Consider the following 22,463-nt stretch of genomic DNA (forward strand, 5'->3'; position numbering starts at 1 on the left):
AGTAGTAGTAGTAGTAGTAGTAGTAGTAGTAAGAGGACGTAACGAGGAGGTGCTCATCGTCATTTACATCTGGCGTCCTGGCGGAAATGACTATTGTGGTCAAGAGGGCGAGCGGCGAGTTTCCCCAACCTCTCTCTCTCTCTCTCTCTCTCTCTCTCTCTCTCTCATCTTTTTCCCTCCTCCTCCCCTGGTCACCTGTCACATTATGCTCTCCCTCCCTCTCTCCACCCCTCTTTATCGCACTTTCCTCCCCCTCTTCCAGTCCTCATCAACCTCTCTCTCTCTCTCTCTCTCATTTTTTCTTTTCTTTTCCTTTTTTTCTTCCTCCTGATGCGTTGAAGTTTGCGAGTCTGGATTCTCTCTCTCTCTCTCTCTCTCTCTCTCTCTCTCTCTCTCTCTCTCTCTCTCTCTCTCTCTCTCTCTCTCTCATATTGATACTTGTGATATCAGATTCAATATTGAAGATTATTTCGCTCTCTGCCGTTCCCATTCCTTCCCCTCCCTTTCCTTTCTGATTCTCTCTCTCTCTCTCTCTCTCTCTCTCTCTCTCTCTCCCCTGTTTGCCTCATGGTTGGCTGTACACAAAGGGACGAGTTGGAGTTTGTTTACAAGCGCCGCCGCCGTTGGTTGCCGCGCGGTGTTGCCAGACGCACGTTAAAAGCTTGGTTCACGAATTCAATTTTCAAATTACATGGTTGCCGGAATAGAAAAGGTAATTGTTTATATTTTGTCAAGGGTCTTTTTGCTTGTGGTTCGCTGAGCAGGCTCGTCCGTTAGCGCTGCTTTTGTGAATTTCATCCAGATATTCGGAAATGATTAGAACCTGCTTGTGATGTGGCGGTGGCGGGTATTATTACTATTGCTATTATTGTTATGTTGACAAAGCTGGGAGGGAAACAAAGGAAGGGATATTATGATGATTTTATTTTTATTTTTTTCCTTTGGGGGGGATTTCATTATGATTTGATACATTGTGAAGGGTTTGTAGCAAGGAGAGGGAGGGAGGGAAAGAGGAAACGGAGCTGAAAGGAAAATTGAAGGAAAAAGAGAAGGATATTAAGGAGGAGGAGGAGAAGGAAACGTGGTGGATATTGTGGCATGATAGTGGGGGGTAAGGAAGTAGCAAAAGAGGGAAGTGGAGAGAGAGAGAGAGAGAGAGAGAGAGAGAGAGAACTTGCAATATATCCAGGGTAATATTATGACTGGAGATAAACATTTAGCTTGATTACTTCCTCTACTACTGCTACCACAAACTACTACTACTACTGCTACTACTATTACTGCTACCACTACTACTACTACTACTACTATTGCCAACCTTAACCAAAACTACTTCTCAGTTTACTTTTTTGCTTGTAATCCTCAATCTCACTTTCCTCCATTTCTTTCCCTTCTTCCATACCTCCCATTCCTCCCCTTACCCTTCTTCCTTCCCTTCTCCCATCTCCCACCAGCCTTCCTTCCCCCTTTCCTACCCTTCCCTTCTCTCCCCTTTACTTGCTCTCCCTTTTGCTTCCACTGTCACTCCCATCCCTCACCACCGTTTCCTCCCCTACCCTTTCCTCACATTCTCGCCCCCCTTCCTACCCTTCTCTCCTCTCCCCTTTACTTCTCTCCTCTCCCTTTTCCGCACACTAACGTATCTTTTGATCTTTTTACCTTACGCTATCGCCTCTCGCCTGACGTTACTGGACATATGCGTTAATTATCGTGGAATTAACGAGAGAGAGAGAGAGAGAGAGAGAGAGAGAGAGAGAGAGAGAGAGAGAGAGAGAGATTTATTGAGCATTACGAACCTGGTTAAAAGCCTATAAAGAATATTGTTTTGCATGTAACACCAACGTAACATTATAATAGAGCTTCATTGTGTTAAATACTGCTGATGGGCAAATACAAAAAGTGTGTGTGTGTGTGTGTGTGTGTGTGTGTGTGTGTGTGTGTGTGTGTGTGTGTGTGTGTGTGTGTGTGTACTTACCCGAGCCCTCCGCCGCTGCCGCTGGCTGTTGAATATAATATAAAAAAATATGTAAAATAATACTTATCAGGATTTGACTTTAATAATAATAATTGAGAGAATGCGCGGCTTTACCGAGAATAAAAGTGCGAGATATTACCCGTGTGTGTGTGTGTGTGTGTGTGTGTGTTTTATGGACATGTCAAGTTTAATGTTGCATGTTCGCCAATTAAAAACCCGCCAAACTTAGATGCCGGAGAGGAAGATAAAGGGAGAGGAGAGGAGAGAGACCATATGGCGAAGGAAAAAGTAGGGGAGAGGAGAGGAGAGTGATGATGAAGAGAGGAAGGGGTGGGAATGAGAGGAAAAGGAAAGAGGTAGAAAGGAAGGATAAGAGATTGAGAGAAGAAAGAAGAGATGAAGGGAAAGGAGAGAGAAGAGAGAACAGAGAACCATATGGCGAGGGAAAGGGGGGGGAGAGGAGAGAAAGAGGAGAGGAAAAAGTTCAGGAGAGATTATAAAGAAAGGAAAAATGATGAAAGGATAGAAAAGGATAGGAAAAGATGAATAGAAGAAAGAAAACGGAGGGAATGAGAGCATGACTGGAGGAAGAAAGAGGAAAGGAAAAAAGATAATCAGAGGAGAGATAAGAGGATGTGGAGAAGGGAATAATGAATGAAAATTAAGGGAGGAGGAAAATAGAAAAAGGGAAAAAAAAAGAAATGGAAGAGAAGGGAGGGAATGAAATGCAAGGTTTGAGCAGGAAGAGAGAGAGAGAGAGAGAGAGAGAGAGAGAGAGAGAGAGAGAGAGAGAGAGAGAGAGAGGAGGACAAGGAGAGTGGTGATGGAGAGAAATAATTTTAACGACTGTATTTGGCCGGTTGACAAGCGGTGATGTATGGGGGAGGAGGAGGAAGAAGAGGAGGAGGAGAGGAGAGGATAATAATGTTTCTGCTTGTATGTAAGGAGGAAACTATCTCTCTCTCTCTCTCTCTCTCTCTCTCTCTCCAAGAAATTACTAGTCAGAATTATCACACTCTTCTCCCTCAGTTTAGAACATTTCCTACTTTATTTTTTTTTTACTCCTCCATTATACACTCACCTCCTCCTCCTCCTCCTCCTCTTAAGCAACAGACAAAAAAAGTATATAAAGGTGAGGACGTCGGCGCAAATAAGATAAATATATGTATAAGCCTTTGCAGTGTATATTTTGATATCCAACGATGATGGATATAAATGGATACTATTTGAGGAGACTGGCAACCGTGAGTCTTATTAGTTAGGCAAGGTCAGGTGAGAGAGAGTAGAAACGAAGACAAGGGAAGAGAGAGAGAGAAGTAGAAATGAAGGAAGGAGAAAGGGAAGTGAAGAGAAGGGAAGGAAAGAAGAGTAGAGATAATTAATTAGATAAGGAAAGTGAAAGGGAAGAAAAAGAAGAACGTACAGAAATTAGAAAAGGGAAGATAAAGAACGAAGTAGGGTAATTAGATAAAGGAGAAAGGGAAGAAACGAAAAGAAGAGATGGAAAAGGAAGGACAGAAATTAGATAAGGAAGGAGAAAGGGAAGAAACGAAGAGGAGGAAGGACGGGGGGAGAGAGAGAGAGAGAGAGAGAGAGAGAGAGAGAGAGAGAGAGAGAGAACCACACGCAATAAATACAATACACACATAATGACAGAGAAAGGGATTAAAAAGATTACTAGAAACAAAAAAGCATACATATATTTTTATTATGAATATGAGTGAATTTAAAGGTAAAGCTGAGAGAGAGAGAGAGAGAGAGAGAGAGAGAGAGAGAATATAAGAGGCGGTGATGAAATATTAATGCGAGGTGTGAGTGAAGGTGAAGGAATATTAATTTAAAGAGGATGAGTGAGGCCGAGGCATTAAAATAAGAAAATAAAAAATGATGCTTAGAAAAGGATATTATAATCGCCTCTTAAAAATGAAGGTTATTTGAAGGGAAAGAAAAACTGGAGATAATGGGTTGACTTCAGTGCAATAATAATAATAATAATAATAATAATAATAATAATAATAATAATAAATGCTTCCCTAACCTTGTGTCAAACTATATGATGAAAGACGGCAGGAAGGAGAAGGAGGAGGAAGAAATAAAGTATGGAGAGAGAGAGAGAGAGAGAGAGAGAGAGAGAGAGAGAGAGAGATGGGGGGGGAAAGGAGGGAGTGTATATAAATGAGGGTGGTGGGGAGGGGGGAGGGAGGCAGGAAGTTTGCGTGTGTGTGTGTGTGTGTGTGTGTGTGTGTGTGTGTGTGTGTGAGGGGAGAGAGGGAGGGAAGGACGTGGAAAGGAAATAGACGAAACATAGAAAGGAAGGAAATTGTGGCTGGGGTTGTGGTTGCTGGGGGGAAGGAGGGGTAAGGGAATGTGTGTGTGTGTGTGTGTGTGTGTGTGTGTGTGTGTGTGTGGTTTTCCCCTCATGCTCTTGACATCAATAATAAGTAAGACAAACATTCATACATAACATTGAGAGAAACCTATGAAGCGAAAAAAAAGAAAAGAAAAAAAATATCAGAAATGTGAAGAAAAAATGTATATATATAAAAACTTGCAAAGGATTACGTGTGCATGTATGGAGGTATGTATGTATGTATGTTATGTATGTATATGTGTGTGCGTGTGAACTCCTCGACACACACACACACACACACACACACACACACACACACTAAAGAGGGGTTGGAGGGAGGGAGGGACAGGAAAAGGGGGGTAGGGGGGGGTTAATGTGTGAGTAGGTCAACCTCATTGTTCGCGCCACGTGTTTGAGAGAGAGAGAGAGAGAGAGAGAGAGAGAGAGAGAGAGAGAGAGAGAGAGAGAGTCGTTAGCGGCATTTCAGTTGGAAGAAAAAAAACGAATATGATGGTAATGGTGAGAAGCTTGTTGTTGTTGTTGTTGTTAGTAGTGGTAGGTTTTAATGGTGTCTGATAATGGTTGTAGTGGTGGTGATGGTGATAGCAATAATTATAATGATTGTGTGGTGGTGGTGGTGGTGCGGGCGATAATTATAATGATGGTGGTGATAATGAGATTGGTGGTGGTGGTTAAGGTTTGTTAATTAAAGTAGACGATGGTGGTGGTGGTAGGGGAAGGGGGGGTTGTAGTATCTCCGCTTTTATCAAATTTCTTCCTTTTTCCTCTTCCCTTTATTTTTTTCCTTTTTCCTCTTCCCTTCATTTCTTTCGTTTCTCCTCTTCCCTTCATTTCTTTCGTTTCTCCTCTTCCCTTCATTTCTTTCGTTTCTCCTCTTCCCTTCATTTCTTTCGTTTCTCCTCTTCCCTTCATTTCTTTCGTTTCTCCTCTTCCCTTCATTTCTTTCGTTTCTCCTCTTCCCTTCATTTCTTTCCTTTCTCCTCTTCCCTTCAGTTCTTCCCTTCCTTCATTTCTTTCGTTTCCTCTTCCCTTCATTTCTTTCCTTTTTCCTCTTCCCTTCATTTCTTTCTTTTCTCCTCTTCCCTTCATTTCTTTCCTTCCTCCTCTTCCCTTCATTTCTTTCTTTTCTCCTCTTCCCTTCATTTCTTTTCTTTCTCCTCCTCCCTTCATTTCTTTCGTTTCTCCTCTTCCCTTCATTTCTTCCCTTTCTCCTCTTCCCTTCATTTCTTTCGTTTCTCCTCTTCCCTTCATTTCTTTCCTTTCTCCTCTTCCCTTCATTTCTTTCCTTTCTCCTCTTCCCTTCATTTCTTTCCTTTCTCCTCTTCCCTTCATTTCTTTCGTTTTTCCTCTTCCCTTCATTTCTTTCCTTTCTCCTCTTCCCTTCATTTCTTTCCTTTCTCCTCTTCCCTTCATTTCTTTCGTTTCTCCTCTTCCCTTCATTTCTTTCCTTTCTCCTCTTCCCTTCATTTCTTTCCTTTTTTCTCTTCCCTTCATTTCTTTCCTTTCTCCTCTTCCCTTCATTTCTTTCCTTTCTCCTCTTCCCTTCATTTCTTTCGTTTCTCCTCTTCCCTTCATTTCTTTCCTTTTTCCTTTCTTGATTTTTCTACTTCCTATTTTTCCTTCATTTCTTCTTTCTCCTTCCTTCTTTCTCTTCCTTTCCTTTTCTTCGTTCTTCCCTTTCTCTTTATTCAATTTCTCTACTTCCTTCTTTCTCTTCCTTCCCTTCTCTTTGTTTCTTCCCTTTCTCCTTTAAATAATCCCACTACTTCCTTTTTTACTCTTTATTTCTTCCCTTTCCCCTTCCTCATCTTCTATCACTCATTCTTTTATCTTTCCTTTAATAATTTTCCCCTCTCTCTCTCTCTCTCTCTCTCTCTCTCTCTCTCTCTCTCTCTCTCTCTCTCTCTCTCTCTCCCCTTGCGTGTGGCTTAGCATCATCTTCCCCCTTTTAACATGCTTAATGGGGCAAATAGGAAAGAAAAAAAAAGCAAATAAGGGGGAAGCGTTTACTAATCGTGGGGAGGAAGAGAGAGGGAGAAGGGGAGAGAGAGAGGGAGAGGGAGAGGGAGAGAGAAAGGGAGAGAGTTGCGCCCGAAGTCTCTCAATATTGAAGGGTGAGAGTTGCTTGGCGTGCTCTCTCTCTCTCTCTCTCCAAGCTTTTAATTGGGGCGAAGGTTTGAATTGAGTTCGATAATCAACCATGCGGAAAGGCGGCAGAAGGGTGGAAATAGCGTGCGTGCGTTTGTGTGTGTGTGTGTGTGTGTGTGTGTGTGTGTGTGTTTAGAGGGAGTTAGCGCGAGGGGGGCGGGGGGGGGGGAGAGATGCAGGAAGTTTATGAAGTTGAAAGAGAGAGAGAGAGAGAGAGAGAGAGAGAGAGAGAGAGAGTGCTGACAGGAAATGTGTGCAGTTGTGTGTGTGTGTGTGTGTGTAAAACGTGACACGTACGCACACAGTCGGTCCAAACACACACACACACACACACACACACACACACAGATGTCAGAGGTATGTAAGAATATATTATGTAAACACACACACACACACACAAACACGCGGGGATGGATAGAAAAGGCAAGAATAGAGGGAAGAGAAAATGAGATAATAACACACACACGCACACACACACACACACACACACACACACACACACACACACACACACACACACACACACACACAGGTGACGCCTACTAATTACCTGCTTTTCCTCGTTACAGGATTGTCGGGGTAGCGGCTTCGACCGTCACCTCCTGCTCGCACTGCTCGTGACGTAAGTACACACACACCTGCTAACTTACCTGCCTACACACCTGCTTAATTTGTTACTTACCTGTCTTGCTAATGCCGCCTTACTTCCTTATTCGGCCCCGTTCCTCTATTACTTTATTTTGTCTACTTTTTTTTTGTCCTAATGGTGCTTTTTACTTTTCTACTTATCTATGTGTCCAGTTATTTTACTTTTTTTATCTTTATTTCGTCCCGTTCCTCCTCCTTTGCTTCTTTCTTCTGTTCTTTTTATTTTTCTATTCTTTATTTTTCTGTTCTTTCGTCTTCTTACCTCCTGTTTTTTTTTTGTTCTATTCTTTCTATTCTTTCGTCTTTCTACCTCCTGTTTTTTTCTGTTGTTCTATTCTTTCTATTCTTTCGTCTTTCTACCTCCTGTTTTTTTCTGTTTTTCTATTCTTTCTATTCTTTCGTCTTTCTACCTCCTGTTTTTTTCTGTTTTTCTATTCTTTCTATTCTTTCGTCTTTCTACCTCCTGCTTTTCTCTGTTGTTCTATTCTTTCTATTCTTTCGTCTTTCTACCTTCTCTTTTTCTGTTATTCTATTCTTTCTATTTATTCATTCGTCTTTTTACCTTCTCTTTTTCTCTTATTCTATTCTTTCTATTTATTCTTTCGTCTTTCTACCTCCTGTTTTTCTCTGTTATTCTATTCTTTCTATCCCTTCGTCTTTCTACCTTCTGTTTTTCTCTCTTATTCTATTCTTTCTATTCTTTCGTCTTTCTACCTCCTGCTTTTCTCTTATTCTATTTTCTATTTATTCTTTCCTCTTTCTACCCTCCTGCTTGTAATCATCCCTGCTTTCTTTCATTTTAATTCTGTTTTTTTCGCTATTTTCTTCTCTTCCTTTATCTTCTTATTTACCTCCCAGTTATTCCTTGCGTATTTTTGCTCATTCTCTTTCCCCTTATTTACCGCTAGTCATTCCTTCAGTCTTTCTTTCGTTCTTTCTTTCTTTACTATTTACCGTGAGCCATTACTTCCTTCTTTCTTTTCATTCTTTCTTTTGAACTATTTACCTTCCGTCTTTTTATCCTTTCTATCCCTTCTCCCTCCCACCTACCTTCCTTTCTCCCTTCGCATAATTATATTTACCCACTTGAAACGCATTTGATAAAGTAAACATTTAGAAAGTCACACACACACACACACACACACACACACACACACACACACACACACACACTCTCACACACGACACATTTCACGTTCTTACTGCAAAACATTACCTACATCTCTGTTTAATAACCAAACAGATGACACACACACACACAAACCTCGTTATATTTTCCCTTTCTCTCTCGTTTGCTTAATTTCTCTATTTCCTTCTTTCTCTTTCCCTTCTGCATTTCTTCCCTTTCTCCTCATTCCTTACTTTTCATTACTTTCTTCCTCTTCCTTCACTTTTTCATTTCTTCCCTTTCTCCTCATTCCTTACTTTTCTCTACTTCCTTCTCTTCTTCCCTTCTTCATTTCTTCCCTTTCTCCTTCCTTACTTTTCTCAACTTCGTTCTTTTTCTTCCTTCCCTCCATTTCTTCCCTTTCTCCTCATTCCTTACTTTTCTCTACTTCCTTCCCTTCTTCATTTCTTCCCTTTCTCCTTCCTTACTTTTCTCTATCTTCCTTCTTTATCTTCCTTTCTTTTCCCTCGTTCCTCTTCCTTACCTTCTACCGCTCAGTCTTTTAACTTTCCTTTAATGATTTTCCTCTCCTTACCTTCCTACCTTACCTACCTACCTTACCTACCTGCCTTTATCACCTCACGTATACCTGTGTTTAATTAGCAGGTGGTAGCATGTTTTTTCCTCGCTCATCCATCTCCCTCTCGCCCGCTCCAAACACCTGCCCCCCGTATTCACTCACCTTCAGCGGTCTTAATTAATTCTACCTGCTCACTTTACACCTGTACGGGATTAATTTTGTGATGGTGGTATTTCTTTCCAACAATCCCGCCCGACGTTCTCCTCTCTCCTCCTCACCACACACACGTTTATCTCCAATCTTCATTATTATTATCATTTGTTTGTTTGTTTTTGTTTGGGTGGGAATTTTTCAATCAGTCTGTCTTCCTATATATTTCCTCTTTTTCCTCTTCCTGTTTTCTCCTTTTCTTTCCGCTTTTCCTGCCTCGTCATCATCATCTTTTTCTTTGCTTCTCTTTTTCTTTTCCTCCTTTTCCTCTGTCTTTCTTCCTGTTTATTTCCTCCTTTTCCTCTTCTGTTTTACTCCTTTTTTTTCTCTTCCGCTTTCCATGGCCTTTTCATCATCATCTTTTTCTTTGCTTTTCTCATTCCTTCTCCTTTTCCTCCGTCTTTCTTCATGTTTATTTCCTCCTTTTCCTCTTCCTGTTTTACTCCTTTTTTTCCTCTCCTCCGCTTTTCTTGGCCTTGAATCATCGTCATCTTTATTTTTTGCTTCTCTTTTTCCTCTTCCTTTTCCTCTGTTTTCCTATTTGTCTCCTCCTTTTCCTCTTCCTTCCTATTTCCTCCTTTTTTTTCCTCTCCTCCGCATTTCCTGTCCCTCAATCATCGTCATCCTTTTCTTTGCTTCCCTCATTCCTTCTCCTTTTCCTCTGTTTGTTTTTCTATTTGTCTCCTCCTTTTCCTCTTCCTTCCTATTTCCTCCTTTTTTTTCCTCTCCTCCGCATTTCCTGTCCCTCAATCATCATCTTTTTTTCTTTGCTTCTCTTTTTCCTTCTTTTCCTCTTGTCTGTTTTCCTATTTGTCTCCTTTTCCTCTTCCTTCCTGTTTCCTCCTTTTTTCTCTCCTCCGCATTTCCTGTCCATCATCATCCTTTTCTTTGCTTCCCTTTTTCCTTCTTCTTTTCCTCGGTCTGCTTTCCTATTTTTTTTAATCTATTTTTCTATTGTATTTTTGTGTGGGTATATATTCAGTCAATTAATTCCTCTATGTATTTATTTTATCGTTTTCTTTCTTCTCGCCTTTCATCGTTTTCTTCATTATTATTTTTTGTATCCCATTTTCTTTTTGGTGGGAATGATTCACTCTTTCTTTTTTATTTCCTTCTTTTCTTTGTCCTTCGCTTCGTCTTTTATTGTTTCCTTCTCTTTCCTCCTCCTCCTTTCCCTCAATCAATCAATTCCTCTTTCTATCCTCCTTTTCCTCTTCTTCCTCTTCTCCTCGTCCTTCATTATCTTATTTTTCTTTGCTTCTTTCTTCCTCCTCCTCTTCTTCCTCTTCTCTACACTGTTCAGCCTTTTCTTGCTATTTCCCCTCTTCTCTTTTATCTCTCTCTCTCTCTCTCTCTCTCTCTCTCTCTCTCTCTCTCTCTCTCTCTCTTCCGCATTGTTTTTTGGGTTACCTTTTCCCCTTTCCTCCCTTCTCCCCTTCTCCCCTCCTCTCCCTTCTCCCCTCTTCTCTCTTCCCCTCTTCCTGCCACCTGTGTTGTAATTCAGATTGGTATTCTCCCTTTCCCTCACTCCCCTCCCTTCCCTCTCCTCCCCTCTTCTCCCCACCCCTCCCCTGTCCTTCTCTCCCCCCCCCTCACCTTTTTGCCTTGTACCTTTCGTATTCCCAACCTTCTCCCCTCTTTTTCTCTCCCTTTACTTCCTTCTCATGTGTCCTGTTTTCTGTTCTCCCTGTTACTTCTTTTTTCTTATTTCCTTATTTTCTTTCCCTTTACCGTTTCCTCCTCCTGCTCCCCGTTTTCATCTCCCCCCTTTTACTTTTTACTTTTAATCTCCCTTCTTTTATTTCCCCTCATTACTGCTTTCTCCTATTCCTTTTTCTTTCTCCCTTTCCGTCATTCTCCTATTTTCAACCTTCTCCCCTCTTCTCTATCTTTTTCCCTTCTCTTCTTTCCCCTCTTTTCTTCCTTACTGTTTCCTCTTCCTTTACTTCTTCCTCTTATTCTCTTTTCTCTCCTTCCTCTTCCTTCTCCTCCCCCATCTACAGCTCCCCCTTCTTCCTTTTTCCTCTATATAAAATTCTCTCCTTCCCCTCTTCCCCCCCTCTCTCTCTCTCTCTCTCTCTCTCTCTCTCTCTCTCTCTCTCTCTCTCTCTCTCTCTTCCCCTCTTCTAAGCTGTAGTATTTAGGTATCTCTCCCCTCTTACCCTTTTCCCCTTCTTCCACTCTTTATTGTGTCATGGCGTCCTCTTCCCCTCTTCTCTCCCCTCACGCTATTTACCTGTTCTCCCCTCCTCCCCTTCTTCTTCTCTTTCTCCTTCCCTTTGTCTCTTTCTTTCTTTCTTTTGTAGTGTATTTAGCTATTCCTCCTCCCTGCCTTCCTCTGTCTGTGTTTGTGCGTGCTTGTGTGTGTGTGTGTGTGTGTGTGTGTGTGTGTGTGTGTGTGTGTGTGTGTGTGTGTGTGTGTGTCTGTTCTCTGTTGTCTCTTCTCTCTCTCTCTCTCTCTCTCTCTCTCTCTCTCTCTCTCTCTCTCTCTCTCTCTCTCTCTCTCTCTCTCTCTCTCTCTCTCTCTCTCTCTCTCTCCACTGCATTTAGCAATTCTATTCAATTCTCTCTCTCTCTCTCTCTCTCTCTCTCTCTCTCTCTCTCTCTCTCTCTCTCTCTCTCTCTCTCTCTCTCTCTCTCTCTCTCTCTCTCTCTCTCTCTCTCTCTCTCTCTCTCTCTCTCTCTCTCTCCTTTATGTATTCCCAGGTGCTCAACCCTCCCTCCCCCTCTTCCCTCCCCTCCCCTTCCCTCCTCCCCTTCCCCCCTTCATCCCCTCCCCTCCCCCTTCCTTCACCTGTGTTGGGTCCCAGGTGTTAAAAGACAGTGGAACAACACACACACACACACACACACACACACACACACACACACACACACACACACACACACACACACACGTCATATCATTGTGTCCCTGTCCCATATTTTACGTCTTTTTTTGTATTTATTTGTTGGTAGTTTTGTTTTGTGTGTTGCTAGAATTGTTCTTTTTTTTTTCCTCATTTCTCAATTTTTTCTATTCTTATTTTCTTTGTTTGTTATGTCTTGTGTTGCTAAAATTATTGTTATAGTTCTTTTTTGTTCTGTTTATATATATTTTCCTCATTTCTCCACTTTTTCCTTTTTTTCTTTATTTTCTTTGTTTTGTCTTGTGTTGCTAAAATTCTTGTTCTATTTTTTTATTTTTTTACTTTGTTTTTGGTCATCTCTCCTCATTTCTCCATTTTTTCCTATTTTCCTATATTTTCTTTACTCCTCTCCAATCACATTTATTTTGTTTTTCTCTTTCCTCCTTTCTCCCTTTCTTTCTTCTCTTATTCCTCCCTCATCATTAGCTATTCTATTTCGTGTTTGTTTATTTCCTTTCTCCTTTCCTTTTACTTCTTCTCTCATTCTCTTTATATTACCTCTATTTCCTGTTTATCTTCCCTCCTTTCTCCTTTTCTTTCTCTTCTTATTCTTTCCTTTATTATTTGTTATTCTATTTCGTGTTTGTTTCCTTTCTCTTTTCTTATCCTTATTTGTTCATTTTCTTTATATTACCTTCATTTCCAGTTTATCTTCCTGTCTTTCTCCTTTTATTTCTCTTCTTATTCCTTCCTTTATCATTTGTTTTTCTATTTCGTGTTTGTTTCTTTTTTCTTATCCTTATATGTTCTTTTTCTTTATATTACCTTCATTTCCAGTTTATCTTCCCTCCTTTCTCCTTTTCTTTCTCTTCTTATTCCTTCCTTTATCATTTGTTTTTCTATTTCGTGTTTGTTTCTTTTCTCTTTTCCTTTTCCTTATTCCTTCATTCTCTTTACATTACCTTCATTTCCAGTTTATCTTCCCTCCTTTCTCCCTTTCTTTCTCTTCTTATTCCTTCCTTTATCGTTAGCTATTGTATTTCGTGTTTGTTTCCTATTTTTTCCTTATTCCTTCATTCTTATCAACTATTTTTACTTTTGTGTGTGTGTGCTTATCTTTCGTTCTTTCCTTCTCCCTTTCTTTCATTACTTTTATTGTCCTCCTCCTCCTGTTTTATTGGTTTTATTTTGTGTATTTTTATTTATCTTGTTCCTTTTGCTTATTCCTTCATTCACATCAATTTCCTTTACTTCTCTGTGTTTGGTTGTGTTTCTTTCTTCTTTTCTTCCCTGTCTTTCTTTCTTTACTTCTGTTCTTTTCTTTCTTTTCCTCCTTCGGTCTCATTGTTGGTTTTATATTGTATTTCTCTTCATCCTTTCATCGTCTTTGTTTCTGCTCCTTCCTTCTGTTTATTGTCACTCACTTTTATTTATCATCACGTGTATTATTTCTCCCGTTTAATTTTCCCGTTTAATTTGTTCTTTCTCGTATCTTCGTATTATTATTATTATTATTGTTATTGTTATTACTGTTGTTTTGTTATTGTTATGAGAGAGAGAGAGAGAGAGAGCATGTATACATATTACTTATTTTACATTCCACTTCCTGTCCCCCCCTTCCCCCCCACTCCCACTCACGCAAACCCGTGTTCTCCCCCCCCCCTCCCCCCATCTTCCAACGCAACCCCCCTCCTCCCCCTGTCCCCCCCCCCCCTTCCCTCCCACGCGAGGCATGTAGCAATAATTATTTCCTACTGTACACACACACACACACACACACACACACACACACACACACACACACAAAGAGACGCACGCACGCACACGAAATCATGCTTCGTTTATTGATTGGAAGAGGAGAACGACGAGGACAAAGAGGAATAAAGAAGGAGGAAGAGGAAGGAGGAGGAGGAGCAGGTGGAGGAAGAGGAGGAGGAGGAGGAGATACCCATATTAGGAAATTCTGAAGAGAGAGAGAAGTTAATTTTCAAGTGATGGAGGAGGAAAAGAGAGAAAAAATCTTTCAAAAGATAAAATCAATTCGAGAGAGAGAGAGAGAGAGAGAGAGCGTGGGAGGCCAAAGGGAAGAAAAAAAGATAATGGTTTAAGCGTGAGAAACGGAAAAGAGGAAAAAACGAAATGGAAAGCTGAGCAGAAAATTAAGAGATAAGAAGTTAAAACTCTTGCCACAAAAGGAAGAGTTTTAAGAAGAAAGAGACGGAGATTTTCGAAAACGAGGGAGAGAAAAGGAAAAAAAGAAGAGTTAGTTGGAAAACAGTGTTGAGAAAAATGTGGAAAAAAGAAAAAAAAGAAAGAAAAGAAATCACTTAAAGGGAAGAAAAAGAGTGGAAATAGCGAAGAAGAGAAGTATTTAGTTTAAAGAAGAAAGAGACGGAGATTTTCGAAAACGAGGGAGAGAAAAGGAAAAAAAAGATGAGTTAGTTGGAAAATAGTGGAGAAAAAAATGGAAAAAAAAACGAAGAACAAGGAAAAAAAGAAGTTGGTTGGAAAATAGTGGAGAAAAATGTGTTAAAAAGAAAAAAAAAAGAAAGAAAATAACCAGAAGAGAGAAATCATTAAAAGGAAAAAAAAGTGGAAATAGCGAAGAAAAGAAATATTTAGTTTAATGAAAAAAGAGACGGAGATTTTCGAAAACGAGGGAGAAAAAATGAGGAAAAAAATAAGAGTAAAAAGAAGAAAGCCGGTGAAAAAATAACGAAGAAAGGAAAAAAATGTGGAAAAAGAGATAACAACTAAGAAAGAAAGAGAAAGAGAGAAGGGAAAAAAAATGAGGAAAAGAAAGAGTAAAAAATTACGAAGAAAAATTAAATAAAATGTGGTAAAAAAGAAAAGAACTACGAAAGATACAGAGAAGAGAAACAAACACTTAAAAGAAAAAAAAGGAAAATAGTGAAGAAAAGGAAGATTTGAGTTTGTGTGGGGGAAAAGGAAAAAGGAAAACAGTACGAAGGAAAGAAAATAACAAGACGAGAGAAGAGAAAAGAAACATTAAAAGAAAAACTGGTGGAAAATAACGAAGAAAAGAAAGATTGAAGGGTTTGTGAAGAAGTAAAAAGAGAAAGAAAAAACAGCAAGAAAGAAGGAAAAAGAGCAAGAAAGAAAGATATAAGGAAAAAAAAACGTTAAGAAGGAAAAAAAGAAATTGAAGATAGCGAAGGAAAGAAAGAAAAACAGAGTACGAAGAAAGAAAGAAACTAAAGAAGAGAGGAGAAAGAAAGTAAAGTAAAGAACAAGAAGAAAGAGACGAGGAAAAAATAGAGGAAAGCAAACAGTGAAAAAGAAATAAAGTAAGAAGAAAGAAAAAAAAACTAGTAAAAAGAGGAAAGTTGGTGAGAAAATTGCGTTGGAAAGAAAGAAAATAAAAGTTAGTGGAAAAAAAGAGAAAGGAAAACGAGAACAAAAGAAGAACCAAGAGAGAGGCAAGACTAAAGAGAAATGAAGAAAGGAAAAGTAGTAAAAAAGAAGAAAGTTGCTGAGAAAATAACGTATGAGAGAAAGATAAAAAAAAAATAAAAGTTTGTTATAAATGAAAATGAAAAACAGGAGTACGAAAGAAAGAAAATAACAAGAAGAAGAAAGATAAGTGTAAAAAGAATGAAAATAAATAAAATAATAAGATATAAATGTAATAAAGAGAAAGAAAGATAAAAAAAAAGTTTGTTATAAATGAAAATGAAAAACAGGAGTACGAAAGAAAGAAAATAACAAGAAGAAGAAAGATAAGTGTAAAAAGAATGAAAAGAAATAAAATAATAAGATATAAATGTAATAAAGAGAAAGATAAAATAAAAAAACAGGGAGAAAAAGATGAGGGGCACACACGAGAGAAAGAGAAAAAAAAAAAGATATATGAGAGGCAATCAAGAGAAGGAAGGAAAGAAAAAAAAAACCAGGTAAATGGAGCAGAAAATGAGAAAACAGGAAAAGCAAGAACAAGGTAAAGTGAAAATGCGGAAGAGTAAGAAAATAAAGAATAAAAAAAAATAAAAAAGATAAGAACGTATAAGAATAGACCAAAAATAGAAAGCTGTGGGTGAAGAAGAGGAGGAAGAAAGAAAAAGAAAAGAAAAAAGAATAAAAGGGTTAAGGGAAAAACAGGAGGGAAGGAAAACAGTAAAAAGAAAAACAAAGTTGAGGAAAGAAGAAGGGAAGAGAGAAAGAGGGCGCCACATTCTCTTCTTTTTTCCTTCTCCTCCTCCTCTTGCTCCTCCTCCTCCTCCTCCTCTTATTCTTCCCCTTCCTCTCAAACTCAACCCTCCACTATCAATACATCATATCTGCTGAGGAGCTGGGAATCGAGAGAGAGAGAGAGAGAGAGAGAGAGAGAGAGAGAGAGAGAGAGAGAGAGGTTGGGGGGTGAGTAATCCAATTAAGTCTGTTTACGTGAGAATCATTCTGGGTCTCTCTCTCTCTCTCTCTCTCTCTCTCTCTCTCTCTCTCTCTCTCTCTCTCTCTCTCTCTCTGCAAACATTCTTTCGTTGGATGTATAAAAAAAAATATTGGACGAAATCTTTTTGAAATGTGTGTGTGTGTGTGTGTGTGTGTAAGAACCGTATGAAGGTTTACACACACACACACACACACACACACACACACACACACAGCAGCTGTAACAACATCCCCGGAACATGATGGTGAATTTACTTACACACACACACACACACACACACACACACACACACACACACACACACACACACACATTATACTTGGCCTTGTGTTGCTTTCTTTTTCCTCAATAGATCTTTATCATTATTATCTTATTACGCCTTTATTATTATTATTATTATTATTATTATGGCAAAATGAACCTTATTTACCATCACTATAACCTTTACCACTATTACTACTACGACTACGACCATAACACACACACACACACACACACACACACACACACACGTGGACCTTCGGCCGTACAGGACCAGCCCGTTGAAGGAACCTGATACTGTGGGGAGGGAGGAGGATGAGGAGGAGGGGGAGGAGGAGGAGGAGGAGGAGAGAGTCAGAGAAGAGAGAGAGAGAGAGAGAGAGAGTGAGAGAGAGAGAGAGAGAAGCTTTGTCTTAAGTTATTATTAATTGTGATTGGAAATAGCGGCGATTATGTTATAAGAGGAAGAGTGATGGTGATTAGAGAGAGAGAGAGAGAGAGAGAGAGAGAGAGAGAGAGAGAGCAGTAAGTAACAAGGGTGAAGGTGATGGGTGACTAATGATGGTGGTGACGGGAAGGGAGGAGGAGGAGGAGGAGGAGGAGGAGGAGGAGGAGGAGGAGGAGGGACACGTCACTCACACACCTGGAGGAGGATTCAAGGCAGGTGTAGGAGAGGAGGAGGAGGAGGAGGAAGAAGAGAAGGAGGAGGAGACTGGCTTACCTCCTCCTCCCACTCTTCTTTTCCTCCCTCCTTGTCATGTTGTCATCCTTTTCCTCCTCCTCCTCCTCCTCCTCATTTCCATTTTCTATTCTCCTTTCCTCCCTCTCTCCCTTCAACCCCTTCCTTTCTTGTCAGGTTTTTGTGTGAATGCTCTCTCTCTCTCTCTCTCTCTCTCTCTCTCTCTCTCTCTCTCTCTCTCTCTCTCTCTCTCTCTCTCTCTCTCTCTCTCTCTCTCTCTCTCTCTCTCATTTGTATGCATATCTGTGTTTAATTACATTTGTTTGTTGCCGTTCTCTCTCTCTCTCTCTCTCTCTCTCTCTCTCTCCATTCATCCCTTCCCTTCTCTCTTCCTCCCTCCCTCCTTCCTTCCATCCGTCACCAGACACCATAACACCCTCCTCCTCCTCCTCCTCCTCCTACAATAAGGACCACATTGGTATACGGCTTGCCTAGGGCTTCAACCTTAGTGACTGTACACATTCAGCCCTTATCCTCTCCTCTTCCTCCTCCTCCTCTTCCCTCCTCCTCCTCCACCTCCGGCTCTTCGGGTTTTTGTTCGAGGTTGTGTGGAGAGATTTTCGTCCTTGTGGTGTGTGTGTGTGTGTGTGTGTGTGTGTGTGTGTGTGTGTGTGTGTGTACACACACACACACACACACACACACACACTCACACGCACACATGTACACATACACACACTGACATAGTTATAAAGACATTGGAGAGAGAGAGAGAGAGAGAGAGAGAGAGAGAGAGAGAGAGAGAGAGAGAGAGAGAGAGAGAGAGAGAGAGAGAGAGAGAGAGAGAGAGAGAGAGAGAGAGAGAGAGAGAGAGAGAGAGAGGCAAAATTCTTTAAACCATTATATAAGAGAAGAGGAAACGAGGCGCTGAAATTGATTACTATTAAATAAAATCGAGAGAGAGAGAGAGAGAGAGAGAGAGAGAGAGAGAGAGAGAGAGAGAGAAAGCAATCATCAGCTTGAATATAATTAAACAACGAACGAAGAGGAGGAAGAGGGGAGAGGATGATAAAAAAAGACCAGAGATAAATGAGAGATAGATAAGAGAGAGAGAGAGAGAGAGAGAGAGAGAGAGAGAGAGAGAGAGAGAGAGAGAGAGAGAGAGAGAGACGCTGGCAGTTACCTCGGAGTTCCAATGTTGAGATGAGTTTTGGTTGAGGTCCACGAGGTGTCGCTTACGCCCCTCTGGCCCTCAAGAGAAGATTAGATCTCTCGTGGTTGTGGCTGATGGCAATTATTGTTGGAGAACCTCGGGGTGTTGAGAGAGAGAGAGAGAGAGAGAGAGAGAGAGAGAGAGAGAGAGAATTAGGGGTATTGTGAGGTTTGAAGGGTAAAGCGACAGGGGGAGGGGTGGTGGAGGGGAGAGGAGAATGGGGTGGGTAGAATATATTGTGGGGAGCGAAGAAGGGAGAGAAGGAAGAAGCGAGAGAAAAGAATGAGAAAAGAAAAGAGAATATGGAGAAAAGGGGAGAAGAGAAAAGAAGGGAGGATAGGGAGAAAAAATAGAGAAGATTGAGAAAAGAAGGGAGGATAGGGAGAAAAAAAGGGAGATAAGTGTGAGAAAAGAAGGAATGACAGGGAGAAAAGGAAGAATGTGGATAGAAAAGAGAAGATTGGGAAGTGAGAAAAGGAGTGATAGGGAGAGAAGGGTGAGAAGAGAAGGGAGAATATGAATAAAAAATAGAGAAGATTGAGAAAAGAAGGGAGGATAGGGAGAAAAAGGGAGAGAGAAGTCTGAGTAAAGGAATGATGGGGAGAGAAGGGTGAGAAGAGAAGGGAGAATATGAATAAAAAAGATTAAGAAAATAAGGGAGGATAGGGAGAGAAAAAGAGAAGGGAGAACAAAAGGAGAGGGAGCTTGAGAACGTCTTTGAGTGTCCTTATGTTTATTTTAATCTCCCTGCTTTTTATTCACACACACACACACACACACACACACACACACACACACACACACACACACACCCGTTAACGTTGTGTGTGTGTGTGTGTGTGTGTGTGTGTGTGTGTGTGTGTGTGTGTGTGTGTGTGTGTGTGTGTGTGTGTGTGTGTGTGTGTGTTTTGGCCAGTTATTAAATTAGGTACGAGATAATTCCTTCCTGTATACCGCGTTGAAAAAAATAGTGTGTGTGTGTGTGTGTGTGTGTGTGTGTGTGTGTGTGTGTGTGTGTGTGTGTGTGTGTGTGTGAACGTACGCCCTTACCTGCACCACAAACAGGTAACAGGTGTGTGTGTGGCCAGGTGTGACAAGGTAAATTGTTTGACTAACTCTCCTTCTCGCTTACCTTACAGGTGTTACCCATCCCTCCCCAAGGCCTCCGGTAAGTGTTCTGTCGCCAGGTGTTAATTGGGGAGGAGGGAGGGAAGGGGGATGCATAATGCGGGAAGGGGGAGTGGGGGTGATTGGAGAGATAGGATGGTGGCGTAATAGGGAAGAACGATACGGGAGGAGGAATAGGGAGGTAGGGGAGTATGGAAGGGGAGGTAGAATGCGGGGAGTGGGAGAGGGGAGGGATAAGGATGGTAGGAAGGGGGAGGGAAAGGAAGGTAGGAAAGGGGAAGGGGAAGGGGAGGTAGGAAACTGGAAGAGGGATTGGGAGGGGTAAGGAAGGTAGGAAAGGGGAGTAATAGAGAGGGGGATAGGTAAGCGGAGGTGGATGCGGGAATGGGGGAGTGGAAGGGGAGTAAAGGGAAGAAGAATGGGGTCTGATAGTGGAGGTACAATGCTGGTAGGGGAAGGGTTAGGGGAGGAATTGTAGGGGAGGAAAGGGGAGTCTGTACAGGAAATGGTATGCTTTTAAAAGGGAAGGGAAATAAAACAAAGGGAGAGGGGTGTTGGAAGGGAAGGTAGGAAGGGGGTAAAGGGCAGGGAAAGGAAGGGAAGTAATGGGGACTTTAAGGGAGGAAAGGAAGGTTGGGGTAGTTAGTGGGGGGAGCGAAGAAGGGAGAGAAAAGAATGAGAAAAAGGGAGATAAAAGAAGAGAATATGGAGAAAAGTGGAGAAGAGAAAAGAAGGTTGGATAGGGAGAGAAAAAAAGAGAGAAGTGTGAGAAAAGAAGGAATGATAGGGAGAGAAGGGTGAGAAAAGAAAGGAGAATAGGGATAATATAAAAGGGAGAATAAGTAAATAACTAGACAGGTGGTAGGGGGTGAAGAAGGGGGAAGGGAGAAACTAGAGGTAGGGGGAGAGGGGGAAGGAGGATGTGTGTTCTATTTAAGGGGTGTGAAGGTAAGGGGAAGGGGAGGGAGGGGAGAAAGGAGGTTAGGTAAGGGAAAGGGAGGTGGTTGGGTGGGGAACAGACTACGGGAGGATAATGGGGTAAAGGGGGAGAGGATAAGGGGTGGGGAGGATAGGGGTATGAAGGAGGAGGTTAGGTAAGGTAAGACAGAGGAAGGAAAAGGGAGATGGGTAGGGAGGGAAGGGAGATTAGGATAGGGAAGATAGGGACAGGGAGGTGGATAGCAAAGGGGAGCTGGGAAGGGAAGGAGGTTAGGGTAAGGGAAAGGGAGATGGATAGCGAATGAGGGGTAGGAAGGGAAGGGAGAAGATTAGAATAGGGAAGATAGGGACAGGGAGGTGGATAGCAAAGGGGAGCTGGGAAGGGAAGGGAAGAAGGATTGGATGAGGTAAGGGGGTTGGGTAGCGAATGGAGTCTAAATAGGGAGGTCTTTAAGTCAGGTATATTTAGGGAAGGGATTGATGGGTGAACACGAAGGTTGAAGATAAAAAAAGACATAGGAGGAGGGGGAGGAAGATGTAAAGGAAGAGAGGAAGAAAGGGAAGAAGAAGAAAGGTATGCTAGACGAGATGGTAGAAGGGAAGAAAAGGTTAGGAAGAAAGAAATGGTAAGGGAGAGATATGTAAGTGGTGGAGAGGGAGGATAAAAGTAAGGGAGAGGAAGGGTAAGGGAGAGTATGTAAGAGTGGTGGAGAGGGAGGATAAAAGTAAGGGAGAGGAAGGGTAAGGGAGAGTATGTAAGAGTGGTGGAGAGGGAGGATAAAAGTAAGGGAGAGGAAGGGTAAGGGAGCGTATGTAAGAGTGGTGGAGAGGGAGGATAAAAGTAAGGGAGAGTAAGGGTAAGGGAGAGTGTAAGAGTGGTGGAGAGGGAGGATAAAAGTAAGGGAGAGTATGTAAGAGTGGTGGAGAGGAAGGATAAAAGTAAGGGAGAGGAAGGATAAGGGAGAATATGCAAGAGTGGTAGAGAGGAAGGATAAAAGTAAGGGAGAGGAAGGATAAGGGAGAATATGCAAGAGTGGTGGAGAGGGAGAATAAAAGTAAGGGAGAGGAGAGATGAGGAAGGAAGGAAGGAAGGAAGGGGAATGGGAGAAGTGGTGAGGGAGGGAGGCGAAGAGGAAGGACGTGGGTAAGGAAGAGAGAAGGGAGAAGGGGAGGTAAGGAAGGGAGATGGGAGGGGGAGGGAGGAAAGGGAGAGAGAGAGAGGGAGAAGTGATGATGAGACACGTCACAGGCAGGTGCGACAGAGAGAGAGAGAGAGAGAGAGAGAGAGAGAGAGAGAGAGAGAGAGAGAGAGCGCTGGGATTGGGGACAAAGGTGAGGAGGGAGGAGGAGGAAGAGGAGGAGGAGGAGGAGGAGGACAGTGAAGGGGACAGAAAAAAGAAGAGATAACAAGAGAGAGAGAGAGAGAGAGAGAGAGAGAGAGAGAGAGAGAGAGAGAGAGAGAGACGGGAAGAGCTGGGAGGGAAAAAAATAGTAAATAACAAAATAAAAATATAAACTTCCTTCCTCCTCCACTCTTTCTTTTCCTCCACTTTTCTTCAATTTTCTTCCCAAATTCGTCCATCACCGAGACTTGTTGGGTCCGGAGGAGGAGGAGGAGGAGAAGGAGAATTTGAAAGAACAAAAAAGGCGAAGGAGCAAGGAAGGAAAGGAGGAGGAGGAGGCAGAGGAGGGAGAGAAGGAAAAAGAACGAGGAGGAGGAGGAGGAGGAGGAGGAATGAGAGGTAAAGGAAAGGAGGAGGAGGAATGAGAGGTAAAGGAAAGGAGGAGGAGGAGGAGGAGGTGGAAAATGAGAAGCGAAAGAGAACAAGGAGGAACGAGACATGAAAAATAGGAGGTGAGGAGAAAGAGGAGGAGGAGAAATAAGAGAGAGGAGAATCATGGACTTGGAGGAGGAGGAGGAGGAGGAGGAGGAGTGGGGAACA

The 22,463-nt window shown here is 41.7% G+C and overlaps 1 protein-coding gene across 7 annotated transcripts in view; it reads left to right on the top strand.

Moving 5' to 3' along the window:
• Window positions 1-22,463, top strand: part of LOC127004116 (trithorax group protein osa-like) — a 278,016-nt gene that overhangs the window by 194,960 nt on the left and 60,593 nt on the right. For 4 of the 7 annotated variants that reach the window (XM_050871498.1, XM_050871502.1, XM_050871495.1 and 1 more), the window contains 2 exons: window positions 7,064-7,116; window positions 19,593-19,621. The gene's annotated coding sequence lies outside the window, so the exon portion shown is untranslated. The remainder of the gene's footprint in view (window positions 1-7,063; window positions 7,117-19,592; window positions 19,622-22,463) is intronic. The other 3 variants (XM_050871500.1, XM_050871496.1, XM_050871499.1) reach the window with 1 other exon arrangement.

The sequence above is a fragment of the Eriocheir sinensis genome, chromosome 27 (assembly GCF_024679095.1).
Source record: "Eriocheir sinensis breed Jianghai 21 chromosome 27, ASM2467909v1, whole genome shotgun sequence".
NCBI classification, from domain to species: Eukaryota; Metazoa; Arthropoda; class Malacostraca; order Decapoda; family Varunidae; genus Eriocheir; species Eriocheir sinensis.